The sequence below is a fragment of the Microtus pennsylvanicus genome, chromosome Y (assembly GCF_037038515.1).
Source record: "Microtus pennsylvanicus isolate mMicPen1 chromosome Y, mMicPen1.hap1, whole genome shotgun sequence".
Taxonomy (NCBI): domain Eukaryota; kingdom Metazoa; phylum Chordata; class Mammalia; order Rodentia; family Cricetidae; genus Microtus; species Microtus pennsylvanicus.
In genome coordinates this window covers 32012395-32023955 of record NC_134602.1, presented here as the reverse complement: position 1 = coordinate 32023955, position 11561 = coordinate 32012395, and positions in this window count along the sequence as shown.

Sequence of the window (11561 nt, the reverse complement as noted above, 5' to 3'; positions counted from 1 at the left end):
TGGGATTAAAGGCGTGTGCTACCTCACCTTGAAGGTACAGAGGTCAATCTCCCTCTGCCTCCCATGTGCTGGGTTTACAGGTGTGTACTACCACACCCACCAACTCTCTTCCTTTTTTTAACTTTAAGAACTTCAAATTTTACCCTGCACATATTTTTAACACACTGTAAATCATTTAAAAATTTTCTTTGTCTTTGAATCTCTCTTTACTCTATTTCTCTCTCTGTTTTTCTGACCACATGAGTCTTTCATTTACCAAGCAATCACAGTAGGACTAAAGCCGTGGCTTTGCTGGCCAGATGTAGCCCATTCCTTAGCTTTCTGCCATTCCAACCTTGTGGCTGAGGTACTGAACAGAGCCGCATTCAGTGCCACAAGTCTACAGTGTTTCAAGGTCCTTGCCATCATATGGCTGCAACAGACAACACTCAAGCCCTCTTTCTGTAGCTGGCCCTCCTTCCTCAAACAGTCAGAGTTTGCCCAGGCAGGATGGCCCAGAAAGCCGGCATTTTAAAACAACACAGTTTTTTTTCCTGCTACTGCTGAAAACATACAAGCATTCAGTTGGCTTTTATCAACACCATTTAAATGTTTTGTGGCAGGACCTCTTAAGGGCTGCAGGGTTTTGCAGCTGAAGCTGAGTCAGCAAGCCTCTTTTAGATGAGAGCCCTTGCTTTCTTCTAGCAAGCAGAGCAGACCGAGAAATCACTGCTACCAAGAAAACATGCTTTACACTTTCCTAAGCTTTCTCAGGCTTTCAGTGGATTCAGTTGTCCACAAGGCTGCAAGCCATTCTGTAGTTATTTGAGCAGCGAGGCTGTGTCCCCAGCACCACGGCCGCGTGAAGGTTATGCCTGAAATAAATACACAAAAACTGTATTCTTTTAAACACTGCTGGCCCATTAGATTCAGCAATTTAACCCATTTCTAATAATCAGTGTAGTATAACGAGGTGCACTTTCCAGGAAAAATTCAGCATGTCTGACATGGTGGCGGGCTGCATCGACATCTGCCTCAGAGAGCAGAGCTATGGCATCTGCCGGGGAGAGGGGAGCATGGCTTCTCTGAGCTCACTACCTGTTCCTCCCGGCATTCTATTTTGTTTACTCCACCTACCTATATTCTAACCTATCAGCTGAAGCGGATTCTTTCTTTAATTAATCAATAAACTTCTTCTGTCACTTTATCCTTTCAACAGCTTGCCCATAGAAATCTCCCATGTGTCTTCTGTTGTATCATCTTTCATTTGTAAAGAACTTGCACTCTCAGGGGAGGATTTTTCTGACATCTCTGTGGATGGAGATCATATGAGGAAGATCAGATGAGCAACCATGACAACTCTAATGCTGTAGAGTTAGGTGGACCAGAGATTGATGGCTGACATTCCTGTGCTATGCATCAGATGCCCCTGAACTCTGGCCCTGTTGACAGACAGGCAGACATCAAGTTGGTCACACATACGTAACTCATTCAGGTTCACAGATACTGTAAATGGAGTTTTAATTCTTCTCCTAAACTAATAAAAAAACCAAGATTAGGAGAAGAGAAGAGCCTGAAGTAAGGCCTCAAAATGGGTCATTTTGCAAAGGAAAGGTTACCTGCCTCCATGTATGCTGTCTCCCCTTCTTAGTCAAATCCATCCTTCAAGTGTCTAGCTAACAGCTAACCATAGGATTGAACCCAACTGCCTTTGATTTCTGAAATAAGTTCTGTCCCCTTAAGGTCTCATAACAGCACAGGAAGGTTTGTAAGACTGTCCCAGCAACAATTTAAAGCAATTCTAGGACACCAAAGATGCAGCAAATCTGGGTAATTGGTAATATAGATCGTTCTGATGGGACAAAATAATGTCGCATTAAAAAAAAAAACAGATTGGTGTACTCACGATGAATTTATGTGATATGGCACACACAGGCATCTAGTTCTGAATACTTCATGCTCGGTGTGTTTTGGAGATTGTCGTGACCCTGAACCTAGCTGGAGGCTTTGGGGCCTTGAAAGGACAAGACTTAATATTTCAGGACATCCTTGTACTTGGTGCCCACTGTTTACTGATTTCCTTACAGAGAATGAGCAGCCATCTACTCCTGCTGCCATGCCTTCCCCACATGAACAGAGAGAAGACCCTATACACTTAGGTCGCTTGTATCACATGTGAAGGCATAAGTCACAAACAAACTCCCACAGCAGTTTAGAATTGTGATTAATAGAATGATTAGTTCTTGAAAGGGGAAAAACTTAGAGATCACAATCTTTTACAAAAGCCCTCTGCAGGATCAGAAAAGGAGCCTAGTAGCCGGAAGGGAAGCTCAAGCAAGAGATCAAGCTGAAGGTAGAAGTTGCTTTTTAAAAGAGAGAGAGACCACAACTCAATGGTCTGGTATCTCAGTGACTATTCAGGAAACATCACAGAGAAAGGATCTGTTCATGCGTGAGAGTCACCGATGATTTCGCTTTAAGAAAAAAACCCATCAAAACTCCCAATAACATCATCAGCATTCAACAACATGTCTATGATTTCTTTGCCTTGCCTTTGATGGTGCAGTAAATGATGATGATAGTTAATCTGTGCAATTAATGCAAATTTCCTTGTAACTGACTAGACAGAATTGACAGGTTATCTTAAACACAGCAGGGAGTCACTCTACGATGGAACTGGTTCATCATCACCTGTGTGACAGTGACATAATTAAGATCTTTCCTTTGTCTATAAATCTGATTATGTTCAACATGGTATGTTGTCATACAGATTTCTTAGGGTTTTGTCCCACTGGTGGTTTCCTTTGTATGCTTACATAATTTTTGCCAGATCCAATCAGTTTTGCCATGCACTCTCAGCTCCACGTCATTGTGTTCCACTTATGTTCCAGTCCAGGCATTTTAGACCTCTTGTAACTGTTGTAAGAGTATCTCATGTTCCAACTAAATGATTTAGGGTTTTATTTAGGCTGGGTTTTATCTTCCATCACTGAGTTCATTGACTTTCCTTGGGCGTAATTCCTGGGACACTGAGCCTAACTCCTGGGGGATTCCTCCAGTTATTTATCCTTGCTGAGATAGTTTACACTCTCACTATTACTGTGAGAGTGTTTCTGTAGCAAATATTCTTCTCAAGATGAGAAGAAACTTCAATATTACAATCCATTTGTTATTGTGATTTAAATACACACACACAAACACACACAAGTTAGTGCACATACACTGATGATATCTCAATTTATGGGGCCATTCTGGGGATGTCAAGATCGATATCTCTCGAGTGGTTCTCAGAAGGCCATAGGGTGACCATTTCTAGGTACTTAAGCAGGGAGGAGAAGTTGACCGCACTGTGACATGTCCCTAGGAACTATGTGTGCCTTGTCCCATAGTCAGACTGATGACTGACTGTCTTGAAAACCACCATGGAACTTTTGTTTGGCAAATGATGGAGATCAAGTCAGGGTCAAAATCAGAAAACTAGATGGAGCTTCCAAGCTCCAGTGGAAGAGCAGATGGATGGAGAAAAAGTGCAAGGATGTCCGGAATATAAGGGCTTGGTCCACACTATGAGACACTGTGCCTGAACTAAGGGGATTTCAACTAATCCAGTGACCTGGGAATGAAAGAACATGGGATCAAACTGGAAGCTCTGTATGTGGCTGACAATTGGGGCAGACGGAGAAGCCAAAGATAATGGCACTGTCACTTGTCTGCATATCATACACTGGCTTTTTGTGATCATATTTTTTGTGGATGCATACCTTGCTAAATCTGGATGGATGAAGGGTGGGCTTGGACTTCCCACAGCTCAAAGTACCCTGCCCTCTATTTGGACTGGTGTTTGAGTGGAGAGGTTTATTTGCGGAGCAAGAAGAATGTGGGAGGATGAAGAGACGTGGAAAGTTTGATAATTATTACTATGAAGTAATGGAAAAATCAATAGAAAATAACCAATGAGGACATTGGAGTTAGGAAAAAAAACATACATTGAGTTGTTGACTCAGACAAAAAATTATTTTACAGAAAAAAAAAAGGGGGGGTTTTAGTTACTTGGAAAATATGACTCAAGTAATTGGGAAGAAGATGGGGGTTTTTATTTTGGGTCTTCCTGGGGCTGTATGAGCAGCATTTTAGGACCTGTATGCTGGATATTTCTGGGGGTTAGAGGAAAGAAACCTGGCTAGGAGGAGTTTTATGACATAAGTAGGGCCTTGATGATGTCACAAAGCTTTGGTTGGGGGTGGCAACTCTGTTCCTCATGAAGCACTAGTCTTCTGTGAAGGTGGGCTTACTATCTTCACGGTGGCTGAGGAGGTCAGTTCAGCTCTTGGGCTACACAACTGTTCAAACGAATTTCCAGAAGTTGGAATCTAGAGAGCCAAGATATTTTCTTTTGGTAAATATGTTTAGGAAGCAACTAGGACCTCTGTAGTCAAAGAAAGGTTTCTTTCAAATCTGCTCTGGGTCCAAAATTTATGTCGTTAACAGCTCCTATATTTGATAGCTGGGGGACGGTTAATGTCGGGTATTCTCCCCACTCTATCTTTGCTAAACATGTCCAATTCCTCAGTCCACTTAAATGGCAAAGATCCTCTTTGTCCATATGTGTTTTAAAAGATAATTATTTCTAACAGGTGCTGTTGCACAGATTAATGTTTCTTTCTTTTGGCAGTTTGACTCACAGTACTCACTTCTCTAATGAAGATACAGAATATCTTTATGTAATCAACCTGGAACTGGATCAGGAGACACAATAGAGAGAGCTAGTGGACTGGAGTGCCATGACCTTGGGCAGGTGGTTATAGATCAGCCAACTAACCAGTAGCTTGAGTGGTAAGGAGAGGAGTGGCTGTTCTTTGAATTCTTTGCCATCTGTTCAGATATTTCTTTCTCACTTTAGGTATAGGCATAGCTTCCTCTCTCATTGATATAGTAAGTCAGGAAGTAGGTTTCTCAGTAGAGGTCAATTGCATTTTGCAGCAGGAATATGTCTCTGATACACATATACTGAGCTGTAGACAAGAGTTTGATACTTTTCCTATTAATTTCTTAAAAACATATTCCATTTAGGTATCCAAATCTATTCAGCCCTGCCTTTTTCACCTGCTCCAAAGTTATTCCTAAAAAGAGCCTTGACCTCACATCCTCACCTTCTTATCCTTGCAGGCACTTATGGTGGAGGAAACCACTTTGTGTCTGATTTAAACTGAAGTTCTTCCTATGCAGAGATTGGCAGCTATGAAGCCCAAGCACAGAAACAGAGCCAAGAGACAGTGGAACAGGAGTGCTGTGGCCTATCTCAGAAAGTCTCCCGCCATGATGAAGATGCCTCTCAGTATGAGTTGCATGCCACATCTCCAGAAGAAGAATGGGCCATCGCTCCAGAAGCAAAAACTTAGTAAGCCTTTTGAGGCCCTGGAGAATACTGTTGGCGGCAGAATTTCTCATGGCTGGAAGGAAGCCAATGAACCAGTCACCCATTGGAAAGCCATCATTCTAGATCAACTGCCAACATATCCCTCTCTCTACTTGTTGAAATATGATGGGATTGATTGTGTCTATGGCTTGGAGCTTCATAGTGATGAAAGGATTTTAAACCTGAAGATCCTGCCTAATAATGTGCCATTTCCTCAGGTGACAGACACTCATCTCTCAAACACCATAGTTGGCAGAGCAGTGAAACATACATTCATGGGCACAAATGGCTCTAAGAATGACTGGAACGGGATGGTCCTAGAAGAGGTGCCAATCATGAAGACCTGGTTTTATATTACCTACAAGAAAGATCCGGTCTTGTACATTTACCACCTCCTGGATGACTACCTGGAAGGCAACCTCCACATCATGCCAGGCTCTAAGGAAGAGTGGAGTGGCGTGGTCCCAGATGAGGTGCAGGCCATAACGACCTGTTTCCACATTGTCAACGAGAATGATCCGGTCCTGTACCTTTACCACCATCATGATGATTCCATTGAAGGCAACCTCCACATCACGCCTGAATGTCCTCCAGTAGAGGTGACTTTGGAATTAGGCAGGGATTCCTTGGAGGGCAAAAGAGTGCAGTACAACAAAAAAGATGGAACCCAAGAGATAGGTAAAATTATTTGCCAAGTTCCCAACAAACCTTCTGTGTATTTCATCAAGTTTGATAATGACTTCCATATCTATGTCTATGATTTGGTGAAGATCTGTTTAAGTGAAATTCTCAAATTTTGAGGGGCAGACTTAATGCTCTCTTTGGGAATGTGTTTTTTCAGAGATACCTCAGGTCTTCTATGAATCCTGGTATCTTTTCCAATGGATTATTCTTTCTCAAAGAATAAAAAATTAGTTAACATGTTGTGTTATTTGGTCAATGATGGATTGTGTTTGGTGGATGGGGCATCACAGAAATACATGCCTCAAAACAAAGCAGGATTTATGGTCTTTTCCCTTGGAGAGTAAAAGACTGGGGAAGCGTGGTGTGGTAAAGGACAAGATGGCTGTCAAGGAAGCAGTGGAGAGGGGACAAAAAGTTGTATGATCTCGGGGCGGTATGAAGCTTGAGGGAAAACCATGTCAAATGGAAAGATGTGACCGCTATCAGCGTGAGGTATTGGGACTTAAGAGGATAAAGAGTAGATTAATCAGGAAGGGACACAAATGTATACTCAAAATCAGAGAAAATAGGTTTCATTTGATGAAAGGTTTAATTCGTACTGGCTGTAAGTCAAAGGATGTTTGATAACCACTAGAGCATGTTGCTTAGTGAAAAGTGTCTCCGCTCAGTTGCTGTTCTCCAGTAAGTTGGACATCAAGCTACCTACTTAGTTTTGCCAGAATTCTGTCTGCCACCTACTTTGTCATGCCTGGATTCGGTATGCCTTGAACTATCATAGGTCTTATCCATGCCCTCCAACCCTTGTCAGTTCATTTAAATAATTGCCCTGCCATATCTGGAAAACAGTGTTCCCTTTCATTGATCATGTTCTGTAGTACTTGGGCTATAAAACTCATGAACACACTCACCCACACACAGGATAAACATGTACATATGATGCCCACTACTGTGTGACATGCACACATATGATGAATGCACCCAACTCCATAATATCAATAAGGTAGGGAATCCATGATGCTAGGAGGAGCCCGCAAAGACCGCACACACCCATCAAACCGCCAAATACCAGTATGGTACTGATGTCTGACTCCCATCCTGTAAGGAACCTGCCATCCTGTAACTGGGCTATTTTTGGTTCCTTCATCTTCACAAACTTGGTTAAAATGTTAGAGTTGTCAAACTGGGAGTTAGGGTCCAGCATATAGATCAGCTATCCCAGGTCAGGTGATTTGGCTACAATTTGGGTGAGAAGTTGTACCAGGGAATTCTGGTACACCCTCTCCTCTTCTTCTCCCTGTCCTCATCATCACTCTTGTGGGTGGGCCTGGAGCACAAAGAAGGTAAAATGGAATAAGCCTCCTCCTTAGTGGTAAACCTTGTCAATCCTTAATTTGACCTGACTCTCTGAGGGAATGCAGCACATTTTTTCCTACTAGGTCTCCTCATTCACTGCTTCACTCATTTTTCCAACGAATGATTGAATTCATCGATTCTTCCCTGTCTCTCTCTCTTCTTTTTTCCCTTCTTCCATTTCCCCCTTGATTGTAGAAATTTGAGCAGCAGGGCTGCATCCACATAGGGCCGCCTTGTAAGGTTATGCTCCGAAATAACAACACAAAACTATTCATTTCAACACTGCCTGCTCCATTATTTTAGGCCTCTTAACCCATGTCTAATAATGTATGTTGCAGCACGAGGTGCGCTTAGAAGGAAAGATTTAGCATGTCTGACCTGGTGGCTGGCTGTATCGCCATCTGCCTCAGAGTGCAGAGCTACCATTTCTGCCCATGGCAGAGGTGCATGGCATCTCTAAGCTCAATTCCTACTCCTCCCAGCATTCTCTTATGTTTATTCCACCCACCTATGTTCTAACCTTTCAGGCCAAACAGTTTCTTTATTTAATTAACCAATGACCTATACTCCATCATTACTCCTATTTCTGTTTAAACAAGAACGGAATCTTTAACTTTAACATAGCAAAATTACATATAACAAAACAGTTATCGAGCAAGAATTACAGTTACAGTATTTATATCTATTTTATCTTTTATAATAACAATGGAAAACTATAACTATCTATCTATTCTTCAACTCCATCAGAGACTCCAGAATAATACAGTATTACCTAAGCAAACAAAAAGTAAGCCATTTTCAAACTCTAGAAATGACAGAGACATCTCGCTGCCTGGACAGTCACCCAAAGTTCCTCTGTACCGTTGGTGTTTCCATCCTCAGCCTACAGGCCCATAGTTTCCAGCAGACATTTCCATGAAGCAGGAAATTTCAAAGGCAGTCACTATCTGCTTGTCTTGAAGAATGTTTTGCTGACCCTTTCCTGAATCAGGAACATGAAAAGATCATCTCACCTTTAGGCAAGTTCAGTAGTCCTCTCTCCGAGTTTTTTCTGTGTACAGTTTATGCAACAATCCAGGCAAGAGCAGTTTCTTCCCCAAATGGCTATCAAAATCCATAAGGATCCTCTTTGATGCCCATCTTCTTCCTGAAGTAGATATGTGCTGCCAAGAGTAGAGTGTCTCACTGTCATGAAAAACCCTAAGGTACTAAAACATTAAATACCCTATTTTGTAGTCTAGAGAGATATGAATAATGCCTATCTAACTGAATATATATATCTATGTAGCTAGAAACTCTAACTAACATGACTACAAACTTGACTATTATTAATGATTATCCATTAATAACCTATATACATTATATTTTTAAATGAACTACACAATCACAATACCTTAATGAAGATCAAAAATGCATGTACATATAACAAAATTGACCTAAAATCTCTATCAGAAAAGCAAAATCTATACTAATGCAAATATTCATATCTATATCACATCCCACTTAAATGTAAAAGAAGGTTTATAAGCCATATTTGGGAACGTGGGTGCAGTTTTTTCCCTCCAAAATGCTTCCTGCTGAATGGTGGCATCATTATTGATTTATCTCAGTTGGCAGTTGAGCGAAGCAATTTTTTAAAGGTGTTCACAGCAACCTTTAAGTAGGGCGTGGTCCATCCTACCATATTAGGATAGAGGCATCCACAGACTATCACCCTCTGTGAAAACAAAATAGAAACTCCTTTCCAAAGCATCATGTCCTTAGATCCAAATTTCAAAGTCAAGGCATTTTCAAAATATCTATGTTGGATTATTTCAGCAGCTTTTATAAAGAAACATCTTTTAGCAGCTATTGCTACTGCCTCAAAATTCAAATGATTCAAAAGAGCATAATAGCATACAGTATCAAAATTCGCTGTGAATTTTCCATCTTTGTGCGCTTCAATTTAACCTCTATTTTGTTTAGTTTTCCTTTTTATTTTTTGCCTTTTGAGACAGGTTCTCTGTATCTTTGACCTGGAATAACTCTGTATACCTGTCTGTCCTTGAAGTCTCAGAGATCTGCCTCTCTCTGCCTTTCAGGCATTGGGATTAAAGGTGTATGCTACTACACATTGAACTCACAAAGATCTGTTTGTCTCTGCCTTCAAGGCACTGGTATTAAAGGCGTGTGCTACCTCACCCTGAAGGTACAGAGGTCAATCTCCCTCTGCCTCCCATGTGTTGGGTTTACAGGTGTGTACTACCACACCCAACAACCCTCTTCCTTTTTTTAACTTTAAGAACTTCAAAATTTAGCCTGCACATATTTTTAACACACTGTAAATCATTTAAAAATTTCCTTTGTCTGTGAATCTCTCTTTACTCTATTTCTCTCTCTGTTTTTCTGACCACATGAGTCTTTCATTTACCAAGCAATCTCAGTAGGACTAAAGCCGTGGCTTTGCTGGCCAGATGTAGCCCATTCCTTAGCTTTCTGCCATTCCAACCTTGTGGCTGAGGTACCGAACAGAGCCGCATTCAGTGCCACAAGTCTACAGTGTTTCAAGGTCCTTGCCATCAAAGAGGCTGCAACAGACAACACTCAAGCCCTCTTTCTGTAGCTGGCCCTCCTTCCTCAAACAGTCAGAGTTTGCCCAGGCAGGATGGCCCAGAAACCCGGCATTTTAAAACAACACAGTTTTTTTTTTCCTGCTACTGCTGAAAACATACAAGCATTCAGTTGGCTTTTATCAACACCATTCAAATGTTTTGTGGCAGGACCTCTTAAGGGCTGCAGGGTTTTGCAGCTGAAGCTGAGTCAGCAAGCCTCTTTTAGATGAGAGCCCTTGCTTTCTTCTAGCAAGCAGAGCAGACCGAGAAATCGCTGCTACCAAGAAAACATGCTTTACTCTTTCCCAAGCTTTCTCAGGCTTTCAGTGGATTCAGTTGTCCACAAGGCTGCAAGACATTCTGTAGTTATTTGAGCAGCGAGGCTGTGTCCCCCCCACCACGGCCGCATGAAGGTTATGCCTGAAATAAATACACAAAAACTGTATTCTTTTAAACACTGCTGGCCAATTAGATTCAGCAGTTTAACCCAATTCTAATAATCAGTGTAGTATTATGAGGTGCGCTTACCAGGAAAAATTCAGCATGTCTGACATGGTGGCTGGCTGCATCGACATCTGCCTCAGAGAGCAGAGCTATGGCATCTGCCGGGGAGAGGGGAGCATGGCTTCTCTGAGCTCACTACCTCTTTCTCCCGGCATTCTATTTTGTTTACTCCACCTACCTATGTTCTAACCTATCAGCTGAAGCGGATTCTTTCTTTAATTAATCAATAAACTTCTTCTGTCACTTTATCCTTTCAACAGCTTGCCCATAGAAATCTCCCATGTGTCTTCTGTTGTATAATCTTTCATTTGTAAAGAACTTGCACTCTCAGGGGAGGATTTTTCTGACATCTCTGTGGATGGAGATCATATGAGGAAGATCAGATGAGCAACCATGACAACTCTAATGCTGTAGAGTTAGGTGGACCAGAGATTGATGGCTGACATCCCTGTACTATGCATCAGATGCCCCTGAACTCTGGCCCTGTTGACAGACAGGCAGACATCAAGTTGGTCACACATACTTAACTCATTCAGGTTCACAGATACTGTAAATGGAGTTTTAATTCTTCTCCTAAACTAATAAAAAAACCAAGATTAGGAGAAGAGAAGAGCCTGAAGTAAGACCTCAAAATGGGTCATTTTGCAAAGGAAAGGTTACCTGCCTCCATGTATGCTGTCTCCCTTTCTTTGTCAAATCCATCCTTCCAGTGTCTAGCTAACAGCTAACCATAGGATTGAACCCAACTGCCTTTGATTTCTGAAATAAGTGCTGTCCCCTTAAGGTCTCATAACAGCATAGGAAGGTTTGTAAGACTGTCCCAGCAACAATTTAAAGCAATTCTAGGACACCAAAGATGCAGCAAATTTGGTTAATTGGTAATATACATCGTTCTGATGGGACAAAATAATTTAGAATTAAAAAAAACAGATTGGTGTACTCACGATGAATTTATGTGATATGGCACACACAGGCTTCTGGTTCTGAATACTTCATGCTCGGTGGGTTTTGGAGATTGTCGTGACCCTGAACCT